This window comes from Delphinus delphis, chromosome 13 (genome assembly GCF_949987515.2).
Source record: "Delphinus delphis chromosome 13, mDelDel1.2, whole genome shotgun sequence".
NCBI lineage: Eukaryota > Metazoa > Chordata > Mammalia > Artiodactyla > Delphinidae > Delphinus > Delphinus delphis.
In genome coordinates, this window is record NC_082695.1 from 27,591,701 (window position 1) to 27,609,430 (window position 17,730).

The 17,730-nt window shown below is 47.5% G+C and overlaps 1 protein-coding gene across 1 annotated transcript in view; it reads right to left on the reverse strand.

Moving 5' to 3' along the window:
• Positions 1-17,730, reverse strand: part of LDLRAD4 (low density lipoprotein receptor class A domain containing 4) — a 306,285-nt gene that overhangs the window by 256,461 nt on the left and 32,094 nt on the right. The window contains 1 exon segment of the mRNA XM_060028604.1: positions 5,602-5,693. The gene's annotated coding sequence lies outside the window, so the exon portion shown is untranslated.

Below are 17,730 nucleotides of genomic sequence, written 5' to 3' on the forward strand. Positions count from 1 at the left end.
CCCCAACACAATATTACAGGAAGTTCAAGAAGAAAGCCCACAAAGAAAACCCCCAGCAGATGGGGTCCCCTCTTGTGTTGCCACACAATTTACTAAGCGGACCCCTCTCCTCCTCTGCCCGTCCTCTTCAATCCTGCCAACACCTCCCTCTCCCGACACTCACTATGCTTCCAAAATGATTTTCCCGAGTTAAATGAACTTTACCTTATGCTCTATTGCAAAAGCTCTTAACCTTTCTGGAGGTCAAAATCTTACCGAGAATCGCATCAAAGCCCTGGCCTTCTCTGCAGGAACAGGCACAATTTCCAGGAATTCACATATGTCCTGGGTCCCATGGGGGTTAAAAGCCTCTGCCCAGTGGTTGCCTCCTTCCATTTCCTTCCTGCATTGAATCTGAGAAACACTGGGCAACCGACCTCCATCTGTAAGAATTATGTAACTGTAACAAATGTCAAGAATCCTTCAGGACTCCTTTTGAAGGGGTGGCCCACCAAACCTGCTGGTATTAAGGCTCGAAGGGGAGGCCATCTCACAGAGATTCAGGAGGCCCAGCCAGTCAGACACTCAGAAGCCTTGGAGGACGCCCTCCCAGATCACGACCCCTGTGCCTGGCACCTGCCCTCGCACGTGCACCAGTGTGACTTTGTGGGGATCACTGAGGCTCCGTCTGCTACAGCTGGCATCCGCTGCCACAGGCACATCCTCACAAGAGCCTGACCTTGGCGAGCACATTCACACGTGAGCGCCATTCACCCGGGTGACACCCGCCGGGGCGGACGGGCAGGAAGACAGATAGGCGCTGCCCCCACCCCACGGGCTGCAGGAGCCGTCTCACCCACACACACAGATTGAGCCCACGAAGCCACATTTTTGAGCTGCTGCTGAGAATCCCATAAAAAGCAATGCTATTTCTAACCTCCTGCACCATGGAAAAATACACACGCCACCAAGCAACCCAGGATCTCTGAAAGATTTATTTTTATACTCTCCCCCATGCCCCCCACCTTTACCTCCCCGACAAAATTTTTAGGTGGAAAATTTGCTAGCTTTTTAGCAGTTTAACGCTGTGCTAGGCACTGACTGATGAAGTTGCTGTGTTTCAGTTTAAAGCGAAACATAAAGGTGTTTCTCTAATACAACTCTGAATGTCTACTTAATAACAAAATAATATAGTCTAACAATAGAAGGACAGCGTCCAACACACAGGCAGAGAAAATTCCCAAGTTCCCAGGCCACAGGCAGAAACAGCAGAGGTAACGAGGTTCTCTTCCCAGCCTCTAAGTGGTGTCCTGCCTGCTGGCCTTCCTCTTTGCATTGCTGGGTTTTCCTAACTCAAACAAGCACATGGCATCCCTGATGCCCTTGCTGAGTTCCAATTTTTCTCAGTGCCACTCTTAACCTTAAAGTGGAAGAATGAGGGAAAAGCAGTGAGATGGGGCTCAGATCTGAATCCCCTGACGCTGCACAGACATGGGGTGGGCAGGAGGAAGGGAGGAGGAGGAGAAGAGAGAGGAAGCAGGAGGTGGAAGGGCCTGAATGAGGCCTAGAGAACCCAGAAACTCTATCACAAGCCAAGAGGGACCCTGGAACTAGTCTACCTGGGATCTGTCCCAGGACCCCTCCCACTGGAAACCTTGGTGTCACCTTGGTTTCAATGTGCTCACCTTGACTTCCTTGATGACAACCTGGAAGGCCAGAGAGGCACCAACCCACCACTGCCCAGCTTCTCACACAGCCAGTATGTCTTGGTGCAGCCTCTGAATGACCCCAACCTAACTGTGAGGCAGAGTTTAAATCCTCCTTCAAGTTAGGGAACTCCCAACACAAACCTTTCATGGTTTAATCGACTTTACTGGACACTGGCAAAAATACATTTGGAGAAAATAAGCATTCCTGTAGACAGTGTAGACAGCAGAGACCTACACTCAGAGGTTATGCTTCTCGCAACACTACTGATCCTCTGTGATGTACCTTGAAAGTTTAAATTTAACACGAAGACAGAAGTTCAGGTCAGGTTGCATCACCTGTATCTACGGTTATTTTTTGACTGCTAGAGCATCTCCCCACTGGGACCACAGGTCTCACAATGCGGGAGTCCCACTTGGCTCCCTGGTCCTCACCATCCACTTCAGATCCCTTAAGGACATTGAAGGAAACCAAAAAAAGAGATGGGACTTTCCCCATTGAACCTTTCACATCTGTGCTGAGAGCCAACCGGGTCTAAGTCTCACAAAGAGGACAGGAAAAGGTGCAAAAAGCTCTAATTAATGGTTTGTTTACCTCCATCCCAGCCGCTTTGTGCTTGGCCAGGGCACAGGCACTCCACCCACCTGACTCCAGCAAGATGCCCCATGAAATTACTCAGCAAACCTCCTTAGTCCTGCAAGAGGACAGAAAGCTCCGCCCCTGCTCTCTTCCTCGGATCCAGCCAGCCATGGTCCTTGGGTAAGAGCTGGCATTTCGATGGAAAACAATAACTGACATTTCATCAAGCTCCTACTACGCACTGAATGCTAAGTTAGGCATCTTCACAATTCCACAAAACAATTACTATCCTACTTAAAGATGAGAAAACCTGAGACTCAGAGGAGGTTAGGACTTGCCAGAGTAACAAAGTGAGTAAAAGCACAGAATTCGGGCCAAAGGCCATGTTTCCAAATATACCTTACAGATATGATAAGGCAAAGAGGGACCTGTCTTCATATTTATCAAGGAGGTCAAATTTTTGAAATACACTTAATAACAACCTAGACATGGGGACCCAACCCGATTTTAAAACCAAGTCCAAAAAAATCCACTGTACAGTAAGACAGGCACATTCTGCAGTTAACAAAAAGCCCAGAATTCCTTGGGCCTTCCCATCCCAGCAGACAGAGCAGAGTGGTAATGCCTCCAGTCTGTCCTATCAGCATGTAGGAATGTCTCCCGGTCCAGCTGTGAGCTTTAAGGGACAGAATTTTACAAGTAACGGAACAAATATAAATTCCAGGACAATCAGCTGTAAGAACCTATCTTAGAGGTGCGAAAGCTCTTACAACACCTCTGAACCCAAGTATGTACCTGGAAATGACCTGTACTGTACCAGGTGACATGCAGTTCTGCAGAAAGGAATCTGTTCTTAACCACTGTTATGTTCAGAAGGAGCAATGCACTTTACTTTTAATTTAAAATCCATATACAGTAATGTAGTCAAGAAAAAGTTTTCCATTACCAATTCTGAAAGTTGCTTAAAATAGCTGACAGAATGAGGTAACTCCATATACGGGAGAGAATAGGGTAGTTATGTAATTTGCAAGATTTCTACTTCTGTCAAAATTCTGCAAATCAAGCTGCATAGTCCTTAGGGGCAGAATCAGTGGTGTGTTCAGTTACCCAGTAGAATTCTACATGAAGACAGTTCTAGTTTGTGGTGGGCAAAGTCAAAGAGGACTACATCTGAGATGATGATGAGAAACCACGCTGTGCCCACACTCTCTCTGGCTCTGGTGTAGACAAGCTGCCACCTCCTGCTTCAAGCTGGTGGTGGGTATGCCAATTTATGGAAGAAAAATGGCGCACCTCAGCAATACCATGTCTGGGAAGGTAAGGGATTCTCAAACATCACACTGTCCTGTCAGGTAATGAAGAACCACGTGAACGAAAAGTGTTCCATCAGTCACTGACCACTGGCGAGGCGTGCGGCCTGAGTGCCCCCCACAGAAGCTTACCACCGACCCTGTGAGACCCTACTGAATGGGCTCCACATTTGCATATCCCTGACTGTGAAATCCACTCAGGAAAGAACTACGTAGGAACTGCACCCAACAGTGACTCAGGGAGTCTGTTAAGTACAGCATGGTTCTGAGCACCTACAATTTCAGGAAGCTTCCAACCTGTGAAAAGTCCACATAAGTTCAAGGGTCTGTGTGCCTTAGTGAGGAAGCACATTAAATCCCTCGTGATTCTCCAACTGCCTCATCTATTTCCAACAACCACCATGAATAAAAAGGCTTGGGTAAGCTCTGAAAGCCTCCGGGGGATCTCCATCAATCATTTCCTCTGACAAAAGTCTCATTGAACTCCTCCTAGTTAGCAGGCACTGTTTCAAGCCCTGGAGGAAAAAACAAGTGGGAGGGAGGGACATTCTTGCCCTTATAAAGCTTACATTCTAGTAAGGAATATGGCATAAACAATGAGTCATGCCTGGCACATTAAAAATTTAGGGAAGGGACTTCCCTGGTGGTGCAGTGGTTAAGAACCCCTCTGCCAATGCAGGGGACATGGGTTCAAGCCCTGGCCTGGGAAGATCCCACATGCCCTGTAGCAATTAAGTCCGTACGCCACAGCTACTGAGCCTGCGCTCTAGAGCCCGCAAGCCACAGCTACTGAGCCCGCGTGCCGCAACTACTGAAGCCCGCGCACCTAGAGCCCGTGCTCCGCAACAAGATAAGCCACCGCAATGAGAAGTCAGCACACCACAACAAGAAGTAGCCTCCACTCTCCACAACTAGAGAAAGCCGCGCACAGCAACGAAGACCCAACACAGCCAAAAATAATAAAGAAAATAAATAAATTTTTTAAAAATTTAGGGGAAAAGAACCTTATGTTGTATAGAATGTTTTTACTTTGCTGAAGACTCTCATATATTTCTTCATTTGATGTTCTCCACAGCCTGGCAATTAGGCAGGACAGGAATCACTAAAATACTTAAGAGTTGACAAAATAGAAGCAAAGAGAGGTGAAGAGACATGCTAAAGGGTAAAGCTGGGCAGGTAAGCTGAGGCAGGTAGGATGCTCCTGGTACCACCCCCCGCCAGGCACCTTCACTACTGTCCCCAACTGGGGCTGGCTCTGAATTGGGCTTTGGGTCTGAGGATGCGCAGAGGTGACCAAAACATGTGTGTCATCTAAGCTTCTACTTCCAGATACCCTGAAATTTATACCCCAGGCCACTTACTCCCCACCCTTCAAGAAGAAACACACAGGAACACAAACACAGCAAATTAGGAGGTCAACGCTCCCCTACAGTACAGATCACGTGTGCTACCAACACACAGAGAGGAAAACCTGCTCACTTGCTGTTACAACAGCCAGGAGAGAGAGAAGCTGACATCCGTTCAGTGTGCACTACATGCCAGGTGCTGTATGAAGCATGGTGGCTCATCACGTCCCACGGCAATCCCGTGATTATTCCCATTTTATGAAGTTGGAAGCCAAGCAGAACAAAAAATTTAGAATGAGAAAGAAAGAATCCCGTTTCTCACCAATCTTAAATGTTTTTAAACATCTGGGTATTAAATGCTCAGGCTCAGCAATAAATAGAAATTGAATAGTAAGATTATTTTCCTTCAGATATTCTAGTAAATCTAGAAATATGTATTTTATATACATTCACAGCCCACTATGAATACACTTGGGTATTAAACAAAAAAGTAAAGTCACATTTAATCTGATATCATGCAACATTCCTCCAATCAGAAAAAGTTACATTGGGAAGATAGTTTTTGCACCTTGGAGTTGGGACCCCTTTCTTGAGAGGGACACAATCTCAGAACAGTCAGTGCTGTGACAAGCTCTGCTTCACAAACATTATCAAAGAGAAGAGTCTCAAGCTCTACTCACCTTTTAAGCTGTTATGAAAACTGATGCGAGTTCCTGAAAACGGTCCAATCAGGAGACGGCACTTTGATGTTACAGATATAGAGCTTGAACTGCTGAAAGGAAAAATAAAGAATTCCAGTGAACCATTTCTTGGTTTCTTTAAGTGTACCATCCCCTTCTCCAAGTTCTGAAAAATACTTGAGGACTGTCACAATAAAAGGCACAGATACCAAAATGAATAAAATAAGCATCATATAATAAACAGAAGAGAGAAGACCCCCAGCACACAATCTGGGTACGGGGTATGACTGAACTGGGGATAAATTCTCCAGCAGCCAGAGGGCCACAGGTTCTCAGCTTCCAATCAAAGGACACACACTTGTTCCTTCAAAGTCACACGCTTTTTCTTCAACGAGGGGTCATGAACATGTAATTGACAATGTCTTTATTGGATTAGGGATTTTTTAAATTATAGACATCCTAAATATGGCTGTCATAAGAACCCAAAGTATCTTGTCGACCACATGGATCCACCGATCCTTAACTATAAAGGGAGGCAGGCCCAGCAGCACTTTTTCCTCCCCTGAAACACATGTTTAATTTTGTGGGAGCAACAGTGACCCCTGCTTAGTGAAGACCTAGCTAAGGTGACAACTTCCGTGATTGTGTCTGCTAGGCTATCTTAACCCCTGCCCTCCACCCTGTTGGCAGGACGTCCTCCCGACTCTGTTTGGTTCCAGTTCACACAACCTGTCACCAGCATCCTCCTCTCAGCCTGATGAGTACACTGTCCTTCTCGCCACTCCAGGTCATGTCAGGTGACCGCCTCATGCCTGACAAAGCAGTTCCAGGTAAACTCAGTTGGCTCTGCCTCAGATGGCACAAGCACCTCTCAGCACCCAGCTGGCCAATGTGCAGGATTACACTCTGGTCCAAGGGTGAATAAGCCACCATCTGTCTAGTTTGTGTGCTGCAATGTACTCTCCAGGAGACTTGCCCCCCCGAAGCATGTTCCTGCCATATGTCACTCCTGAGTGATCAGCCAATGCTAAGACATTCAGATAAAAAATGACTGCGTCTAGCCAGAGGACCCCTGTGAAATTCCTGTGGACATCCACCCCAAACATATGAGCCAGACACCCCACTGTTTTTATCTAACTCCTTCCTACCAAAGTGGTGAACCTACAGACATTACTTTGTCCTCCTGACTTTTACCTATACTGAGAGAAGAAAACAACCCACTTCTGACTTTCCGGATGATAGTTTTATTATTCAACTGGGACTACTCTCATCAGTCTTCCTGAGATTCAAATGCTGATTTTGAGGGAACAGAAGTCAGTGGAATAACCAGAAATGTATGTAGTCGATAGAATTCTAAGGTGACCCCCAGTGGGGCCACACCTTTGCATAATTCCCTCCTGTTGAGTGCAGGCAGAACCAAAAGAACATGACAAAAGTAAAGGGATGAACCAAAAGAACATGACAAAAGTAATGGGATGCCATCCCCTTGATCAGGTTACGCTATGTAAGACTCCACGTCAGCCTACTAGAAAGTGAGGGACTCCCTTTCTGGCTTTAAAGAAGTGAGCGACCATGTCTGAAGGGCCTGGAGGCCACATGGCAAGGAAGTGCAAGGGCCTCTAGGAGCCAAGAACTGTCCCCAGCTGACAGCAGCAAGGAAACAGGGACATCAGACCTACAGCTACAAGGAACTGAATTCTACCCACTTAAATGAGCTTAGAAGTGGATTCTTACCACACTCACACCTCCAGAAGAGAACACAACCGGGCTGAGAGTTTGTCTGCAGCCTTCTGAAATCCTGAGCAGAGAACCAACTAAGCCATTCCCGCACTCCCAACCCATGGAAACTGTTAAGATAATATGTGAGTATTGGTTTAAGCTATTAAGTTTTTGGTCATTTGTTTTGCAGCAATGGCAAATAAATTTAATTTGGCAATTAATTAAATATAGGAGTATATAAAACACATATGTATATATTAAATGCACACATAACTAACACATCAAAACAGCCCTCCCTACCTGCCTCATCCATCCATAAGCAAAAACTCATTTCTCCTACTTGACTATGAGCTCTCTGTGGGCAAGAACCAACATCACCATGACCCTAGCATCACCAAGACTGTGAAGAGTATGTGGCACGTGGGATGCCCTTAATATATTTTTTTAAATAAGCCAAATTAAAAGAGTTATGGGGCTTCCCTGGTGGCGCAGTGGTTGAGAGTCCGCCTACTGATGCAGGGGACACGGGTTCGTGCCCCGGTCTGGAAAGATCCCACATGCCGCGGAGCGGCTGGGCCCGTGAGCCATGGCGGCTGAGCCTGCGCGTCCGGAGCCTGTGCTCCGCAACGGGAGAGGCCACAGCAGTGAGAGGCCCGCATACCGCAAAAAAAAAAAAAAAAAAAAAAGAGTTATGATTTGTCAATCTCTCATTACTGCAATAAGGCCAAAACAATAGAATTTGTGCAATCCTTCAAAGCAGAGCTCAGAGCCACAAAATTAATGTCAAAATAGGTGGAAGATACTAAGCCTCATATTCTACCCCCAAATGATGAATGGACAATTTCTCCGGGACTGGTTATGTCATTTTACCTGTGAACCTGAGTCACTGCTTAGAAATTTTGCTCTGCAGTTACCACGTTAGCCAAATATCCTTGCCCCTTCTTGGGCATTTAGCTATCAGCTGAAGGTTAAAAACAAAAAAATTCCCTAAGAAAATTTCCGAAGTAAAAATGTGTGAATCACTCTTTTTTAAAAAATAAATTTATTTTTATTTATTTATTTTTGGCTACATTGGTTTTCGTTGCTGCGCGCTGGCTTTCTCTAGTTGCGGCGAGCGGGGGCTGCTCCTCGTTGCGGTGCGCGGGCTTTTCTCACTGCGGTGGCTTCTCTTGTTGCAGAGCACGGGCTTCAGTAGTTGTGGAGCGTGAGTTTCAGCAGTTGTGGCGTGCGAGCTTCAGCAGTTGTGGCTTGCCGGGTCTTGAGTGCAGGCTCAGTAGTTGTGGCGCACGGGCTTAGTTGCGCCGCGGCATGTGGGATCTTCCCGGACCAGGGCCTGAACCCGTATCCCCTGCAATGGCAGGCGGATTCTTAACCTCTGCGCCCCCAGGGAAGCCCATGTGAATCACTCTTAATTTTCCATTTGTATTGATAATTCATTCCCAACCACAACGGAAAAACCTGTGTAGGTCAAATCCCCTGACTCTAATTCTGAAACAAAATGCTAACGTCAACTTCATGACAACCTATTTCAAAGGTTCTTTAAGATTTTTTATTTTTAAACTGCTGATTTGTAATTCTTTTAAGCAAGATTTTATTTAAGCTCTGCTTAAAATAAAAGTTGAATGCATAAATCATCCAGTTTCTGCTATCCTCGAGAGATAAATTATTGGTTTTTTAATTACAAAGAATATTGCAACTCAAGTTGTGTCTATTTTAGATGTCAAAAGAACTAGTATAATAAAAGAGAGATTTTAAAATATTCAAATCAGTTAAATTACTGAAGGGAGTACAAAATAAAAACTCCATTCATTACAGAAGCACATCATACTCTCTTAAAATCTATATTCAAGATCTTATTATAAAAAAGAAATCTTATTATATATTCCTACTCCCTCATAAATCACTCAATAAACCTGAACATTATCTCCAACGTTTACCCCTTGGTGCTCAGCCTCTCAGGCAGCAGAATGCTCACACTCAAGCCAAGAAAAACTAAAAACACCAGTTCCATGACATATGAGGCAGAGAATTTCAATAAACTCACCATTTCTCGGCATAATTTTAACTCTCTTGGGCCCATCTCTATGTGTGAAAATAGCCAATGACCCACAGCAGGGAACAGGAGGGGTCACTGAGCAACCCCTCCCCAGGCAGAGGAAGAAACAGGCCCAGAGGACAGAACCCACCCAGTTCCCTCCACACTCATCTCTAGTTAAGTGCAGGCCTTTTCCATCATCTCACAAAGCACAGCTCCACACAAAACCCAATGCTTCAGAGAAAGAAAACTGCGCAAGAATATTACGCCCACACCCAGGAAACTAAGCCTTTGCGAGAGTGGTTCACTCAAGAGAATTAGTAAGCACAGGCGCTCATACAAGGAGCTGGCGGCGGTCCTCCTGTACCATGCCCCGTGCTCCGATCACCTGCATGTGGTCCTGCGGGGCTGAGGATATCACCAGCCCCAAACCGCCTCCTGAAAGCCACCTCCTGACCCGTTTCCAGCAGTCAGTGGCTACAGCTGGGGAGCCGGTAAGAAGCAGGGCGAGAAGCGGCGGGGCGCTGGTATCCCTGCTGAGGAGCACGCGGACAGAGCCCCTCGCACGGGAGGGGCCCACACGAGGGGCAGAAGGCTGAACTCACGGGGAAAGTGAGGCACGATCCTTCTTAACCCTCACAACCTCCTCGCTTTCTCTAAGGTAACAGAATACTGAGGTTGGGAGAGAAGCCCGGCCGCGGATCCTGGGCCCCAGGACGAGGGGCCCCTGAGAACATGACGTCCCCGGGGACAAGGGCAGGGTCTCCGCCATGGGCGGCCGGTCTGTGGGACGGGGACGAGCACGAAGCCGTAGGTGTGGACTTCAGTTACGGAGAGATGAGGGAAACAGAAGGCCTCTCCTACCTAAACTGTCGCGGAAGGCAGAGGCGGCCAGTGGCACGGCCCGAACGGACGCAGGACCAGGCGCAGGCCGCATCCGGTCCTCTGACCACGCAAGGGTCGTTTTCTCCCTGGGGCCAAGCTGTTCCAGAGCAAATGGACCGAGGTGGTGCCGGCCTCCTGGGAGCCAAGCCGAGCCCAGGGCAGCCCCTGCACAGGCCGGGCCCACAGCCGGAGCTGCCTCCAGAGAAATGTCGGGCCTTCTCAGAGCAAACAGCCGGTCACCTGAGGCGAAACTGCACAGGATGGTGTCCTGTCTCCGTTCCGCTCCGGACCGACTGCCTTGAGCTGTTCAGAAGCTCCATCGCCCAACCTTACACAGGCCAGAACCACCCGTTAGGGAACCAGGCCATGGCCACCAGGGAAACGCTGCACTGCGAAGCCACACCACGGCCGACATGGCAGCCGTGCGGCGCTTCTGAGGCGTGCGCAAGCACGCAAGCACGCAAGCACACGCACGCCCCCAGGGGAGCGCGCACACGGGGGCGCGCACGCATTTGCGCACACGCAGCAGGGTCTTAAAAGCCCTTAGGGCGGAGCTTTCCAGATCCCAAAAGCCATACGTAAACGTTCCGAAGCCAGAAGAACAAAAGTTTTCAGCAAAGCCAGAAAGAGCACCTTAAGGAAACATCAAAAAAGATGCTGGTTTCCTTTAAGTGATGTTCTGGTCCAAGGGGGTTAGCTTCCTGCTTACAACTGACCCTTGAACAACAGGGGTTTGAGCGGCAGGTCCCCTCAAATGTGGGGTTTTTTTCCAGCTTCCTCTTTACAGATCTTTAAGGTCACTAAGTGTGGGGGAAAAATCTGTGTTGGAGTAGAGGTCACAGCGTGAGGAATCAAAAGGAGGAGGGTCCGAGTCCTGATTCCACTCAAACTGTTCATCTTCCTGCCCTTGGGCCGTTACCCGTCCATCCCTTTGTTTCGGGGGTAGTTCGCGGGTTGGCACCCCAACCCCAGAAGCTTGATTTCCAAACTCAAGGGAAGAAGAAAGGCAAAGCCCGACGCCTCCACAAAAGATCACCAAGCACTTGAACGAAAGTGTGACGAGGACCGCAGGACGTCAAGGTCCTTCTCTGATCTGGAGCCGTGCTGTCTGGTGTCCGGGCCTCCTGGAAGGACCTCTCGTCCAGCTGTCCTCTGTACAAGAGGCCTTGCACACATCCAAATGCAGATGCTGTGGACCACGTGGGTGGGCCAGAGTCCTGACCCCCAAAGGCTGGGTGGGGTTGGGGCCACAGCAGGCTCAACCCAGGCTGGGGAAGCAGCGGCATTTTGAAGACCTCTTATGTCCCAAACTTCCTGCAACGTGCTCTCAGAAAATAAGGAAAACCTAGGTTGTCATTCCCCTGATAACCCAAAATGTAACGGGAAGCAGGACAGACACAAGCAAGCCTGTGCTGTCATAATAAAATGTCAAGACCGGTTTTCATAAGCCAGAGATAAAAACTGTCCTCCACTTTTTACCGACCTCTGTTAATAGTTAACATCCAAAACAAACCCAGTTCTTGGTAGAGAGCTGTTCCTATGAGCCAGGTCCCTGGTCCTGGGAGGGAGCGGATGCTCAACACCAGGAAGAGACGGGAGGCGGGAAGCAGCAACCCGAGCGCGTCCAAACCCACCCGAACCCCTGGACCAGCATCAGGCAGGCAGGTGCACGAGTGCCAGATGCGACTCAGCCTCACTCCCACCCCCGGGCACCTGGGGGTGGAGGTGGCCAGACTGTGGAGGCGCCCGTGCAGGCGGGGTGAGCGGGCGCATCCCTGCAAGGCTGGAAGGAGGCCAGAGGTTGACGGGGGGTCTTGGGACGAGGTTCCAGAACAAGGACAGGTGCTGATCAGACTGAACGCAGACGAAGGTACCGGAGATGAAGTCGGAGAGGCCGTGGGCCCGGGGCTCGTATGCAGTCGTAGGGACTGGCTTTGACTGGAGAGGAAGGAGGAGCCGTCATTCCACAAGGGCTTCCACACCTCAACAACCGGGCCCTGGGCCAGATGGCTGAGGCCACGGGAAGAGGCAAAATCAGGCTCTTCCACCCTTAGTGGCGGCTACGGTCTCTATTCAGTGGGCTGAGTAGTGGGGGCCTGGGAGCCAGCATCCTGTTGGCTCCTCTCCACCCTTTACTCATACAGATGCTGAGCCTTCACCGCAACCAGAGATACAGGAGGTCCTAAAGGTGTCCAAACCAGCATGAAGCAAATTAAGTTCAAGATCATTTTAGTCTTGACTATACCTAACTGAATTCTAAATATTTAAGTCTATCAACGGTAGTTATGCTAGTTCTATATTAACTACAAAGGTTTGAAAATCATAACATCCTATTTCCCAACATTTCTGAACAGCAAAAAAATGTTTACTGTTCACTGCTATCTAGATAGAATTTGTCATTTTGGTAAATTGAGCCAATAATAAACATCTATGCTTGGTCTTTCTCCTTCATTAAACTACATAGACTATATCTTGTAATACTTCCTCCATAACCCCTCCATAATATTAGTCACGTTGTACTTTCATTTTTAATGCAATATATGTGTGCATGTATATGCATACACACCTATATACACATGCATAATATATAAATACACATGCATATATATGTGATAGTAAATATTTATATATACTTATCACATGTATAGCTTAAAAGTTTCTGAAACTACTCAGCCTTACTATGTGACCTACATTCCACCTTCCACTGCAAGTCACTTTTTTTAATTGCTGGTTGTGAACTAATGAGTTCATGACCTGCCAATTAGTTGGGAGGTAGTTCTCAAACCCTGGTTGGGCACTTAAATAACTAAGGCACTTAATTAATGACTATTAATGAATTAATAACCCCATGTTCATCACAACATCAGCTGTCCCCTCCTGTCCCCCCTACCCTCCCAACCCACAGAGAAGAGCAAACTCCAGTCTACCAGGAAAACTTTAGGGTATCCTGAAGAACCATCCTTCACAGCACAGCCCTGCAGACTAACCAGAAAGCAAAAAGGAGCCAAACAGAAGTCACCCATCTGCATAATCTGTGCATAAGCTCTTCACATAAAGTCTGGGATCCAGTATCCTGAAATAACTTAATGAAAACACATTCTACTGCTAAAGGATCTTTGCCTTTGGCTTTCAATGCTTCGATAAACTTGTAAATGGTCATTAAAATAGGCCCAGCATGGGCACTACTTTGTACCCTAGAACAGGACAGATTCACACTCAGTTGGTCTGCAGTGAGCCCCAAGAGTCTGTATTTCTTACAAGCTCCCAGGGGTCCCACTGCGGTGACCCAGTAACAAAGCACCAGACAGCCCTGGTCGTTGTCAGGTCAAGATCCCCCCTTAGCCCCCTAATAATATGTGTTCATTGCACAGCGGACCCCTCAGCAGAGAGCACCTGCTTGAAGGCAGGTATTCAGGTGACACCCACAGCATGTTCATGTTGGCTTCAGGTGACGGGAGCACCACTGACGGTGATGGAAGGGCCACCTGGCCAGAGTGGAGGTCAGCACCCAGGTGAGGGAGTGAAAGAATGCACAGCCAGGCCCAGTGCAGAAACCTATAAACTGCCCAAGAATGAAAAGAGACATCTGTTTGTAAGTAACTCAGACACAACAACTCGGATACACTACACGTGAGCCACATTCCATCAGATGGGCTCGCGAGAGCTGCAGCAGCTGGAAAACGTATGCTGATGATGAAACCATTGTTCAAAGAAACGTCCATCTACCCCATTTTATGTGAAAGAAATACAGATGCTCCCAATACTCCCATGTTAATCAATCATTTTAATTGAAAATAGATACATGGTTCTACTACCTCATTAGAGGTCAAGTTCGTTAGAGGTCAACGTCTGGTGGTAAAGACTGGTTGGTCATCAGCCAATTGCTTATATTCCATTAGGTCACAGTTTTTTCTTAAAAAATTACCACACTCCTCTTCATTTTAGACTATTCTTAGAAAATATTTCCCAACATTTTCTCCATGAGATCATCAAAAAATAACTATTGAAGTTGAAATTCTACCCACTTGGAAGCAACTATTAACCAACTAGAGCCTGGACATACTGTTCTACATGCTACTGAATTAATAAGGATAAAAATAAAATTCCAGAAAACCTACACAATTCAGCCTTCTCTTATTTGAGGCCATGGAGTCTTTCATCGTTCTTGCGGGTTTCATTAAACTAAGCACAGGACACTGTAAACTGATTTGCTAGTTTCCATACTTGCTGCCAAATTTCCACTTCTGCAAAACCGATTTCAACCAGAAAAAAAAGTAAAGCTAATCTTCTAGTTCTTCACATGGTCCAATTTATTCAGAATGTGGGGTAAAAAGTTGGAAGAAAGGAAATCAATCGTTGGCAAATAATGCAAATATTAATTTATTACCTTTATTATTTTAATCACTACATTGTCTCAGATCATTTCCTCCTCTGAGTTCTGGAAAGCTTTAAAAACATGAACACTGCCAAACAATGACCTTGTTATAAGCCAAAGTTCAGTTATTTTAAGGAATTTACTACCTTTTAGCTGAAGGAGTTCTCCTGAAAATCCTTCCAAACCACTAACTTTGTTAAGAATTTATACAGGTTTACAATATAATACTGCATAGCTTCTAAACGTTTTAGAGTTTTACTCTGTGCATTACTTTAGCCTTTAACAAAGCAGTACAAGCTAAGATTAATGACATAGGTGAGGGGAGGGGAGATAGGGAAAGCAGGAAGTGACTTTAGCACAGCAACGCTAGTTACAGAGAATCAAGCCAAGGGCAGGATGCGATGTGTGCGGGATGCTTCAGCTGCGAAGTACCAGAAGGAAGAGTAGTTTTGAAAGCATAACATTTTGCATCCACTGACTTATCAAAAATCTCCCTTCCTCAGCGTCTTCAACAGTAAACTCAGATAAGCACCAAGTTTTCAGATCCTCAGATGAAATTAAATCCACTTAGCCAGAACCCAAACAGCTGAGAAATTCAAATAATTGGAATTTTTGTGAGAAGGAAAATCATTACAACCACAAGACCTTAACACACAAAACGACTGGCCAACTTCCCAGTTACAGTGGCTGCCAGGACCAGGAGGGAGAGGGGAGAGGAAGGGAGGGCCAAGCCAAGAGCAGAAAGCCACAGGAAAGGGACCAGATGCCCCCATTTGGAGAAAACTGAGGCATAGGGACAGGAACAGACTGAGGGGAAAGGCCAGGAGTCAGCCCTGTCTGCACCCATCCCCAGAGGCACAAAGTATTCTGCCACTGACGAAGATCACAGAAATCATCGTGACGCTGGGGGCTCAGCTTGAAAAGCACGAGAATAAAAAGTCTGGTGAAAGAATGCCCTGGTCTGCACGAGACTTAAACCCAAACTCAGAAAGGACAGTTAGTTCACATCCATTAATCCCATACTTCGCCACCTCCCTCTTCCCTTTGACATCCATAAATTTGTTACAATCTGCCATACATAAAATAGGTAAGCAACAAGGATTTACTGTATTAGCACAGGGAATTGTAGCCACCGTCTTGTAATAACCTATAATGGAATATAACCTACAAAAACACCACAAAAACAAAACCGAAGTACTGTGCTGTACATCTGAAACTAACACAATATTGTAAGTCACCTATACTTTAATGAAAAAACACAAAACAAAAAACCGACAGTTAGTGACTCACAATCCAAAGCAAGCCACTACCTGGGCCCCAGCACTGCCGCTGGACGCTGCTGCTCGCACAGGGGTGGCCCCAACCTCCCGAGAGCTGACAGACAACGAGGATGAACGGGGACGAGGCTGAGGGGCACCCACGTCTGAAGGGAGGGTGGCTGGTCTCAAGCTACAAGGCAACAGGAGCCAGGTCTGAGCGCAGGGAAGCATCCCAGGCATGTGAGCTGCACAGGTTGTTTTTAGAAAGTGAATTATCATGCGTAGGCTGCCCCTGGAAACCTCCACAATTCCTGAGAAAACTGTCCTTGTTCTGCTCAAATCCCACCACGTGTGAAGGGGGACTGGTGCTGCTGCTTCCAAACAAGCGAGACAGACCACCTTCTGGTGACTGTTGTGCTGCAGGCCTGTGTGTGCGCACACGCCTCCAGGGGCTGCAAGTACAGTTTCCAAAAGTAACAAACATTTCTTTGATAATTTAAAAGTGCATGACTCTACATGATCACATGCAGAAGCTGTTTCAAATACACTTAATTATTGGGGTCTTTTTGCAAATACAGGTATAACTGAAGACCGTGACTCAATTTCAGAAGTCATCTCTGTAACTCAGACTTGCAGTCCGAGGAGCTTCTACTAGCCTCCCGCTTGCCACAGGCACCCTGCTGACTGCGGCCAAGACCTCGGCCAGGACTCGGGAGATGAGGTTATTCCATGTGCAAGAGGATTTATTGGGCAGTAAGCACAGAAGATTTTCAATCTCACTGAAACAGAACAATTGCAGTCAGATTTGCTCTTACTCAGAATTCCGTTCATGTCAATTCTACAACCAAGTCAGTGACTCCCACCCATTGGGGTTGGGATGAAACTGTAGATAATGCCGGAAGGCAACCCCAAGAAGGGAGGGGCCAGGAGCCCTGCAGGACCTCCCAGCTGAGTGTACTTTAAAGCAGCTCCCTGCTTTCCATGTACAAGCTGTCGCCAGCTACCATCTCAATGTGAACATCACTTCGGCAGCTTTCCTTTGATCTAAGACCACTGTTTGGCAATTTAAAAACATCTCATTCTCAGCCACGCCCAGCAGAAGCCCAGACCTGGAGTCGGCAGCCACCGCAGACCCTCATAATTCTTCCGGCCTCTGGACACAGCACCATCACGCAGGAAAGAAAAGAAAAGGCGAAAGCCCCAGTGTGTGGCCTTCCTCAGTCTGTGGCATGCACTGCCCAGACTATCTGAGCAGAAGAATAAAGCAAATGTCCTGCCCTCAGGGAGCCCACCATCTGCTTGGGAGTCTCCAGCCTCCAGCCAGTAGCAGGAAGATTTAACACTTTGTAGCAAAATGGCCTTTTATGCTTCTGGGTCCAAAGGGACCCAGAAGGGGGTGGGGTCTGGGCAAGTGCTACTCCCTCCGGCCCGGACCCCACCTCCTGGGCACTGTCTCAGCTCCCCTGAGTCAGAATCTCTAGGAATCTGAATTTCAACAAGCTCACCAAATAATTCATCAACATACCGACATGTGGAAAACAGAGGTCGAAACCCAAATTAAACTGACCTGAGGGAGGGAGGGAGGCAGGCAGCTTAGCAGTCAGAGGTGGGAGGAGATGCGGGGCTCGGGGCAGCTGAGTGAGGACTGACACCGAGCCACCCCGCCTGGGTGACCCCAGGACCCACAAAAGACCGAGGAAGCCACTGGGGAGGGGGGAGTTCACATCCTGGGTACACACTCCATCCCCAAATGACTGAGGGAGGCCCTCTTACCTTTCCTGGTGATGTAACTGCTCTGGAAAAACAGAGAAGAGGCCTGCCCTGCCCTGAGTGTCTGGAGCAGCTCATTCCAGCCG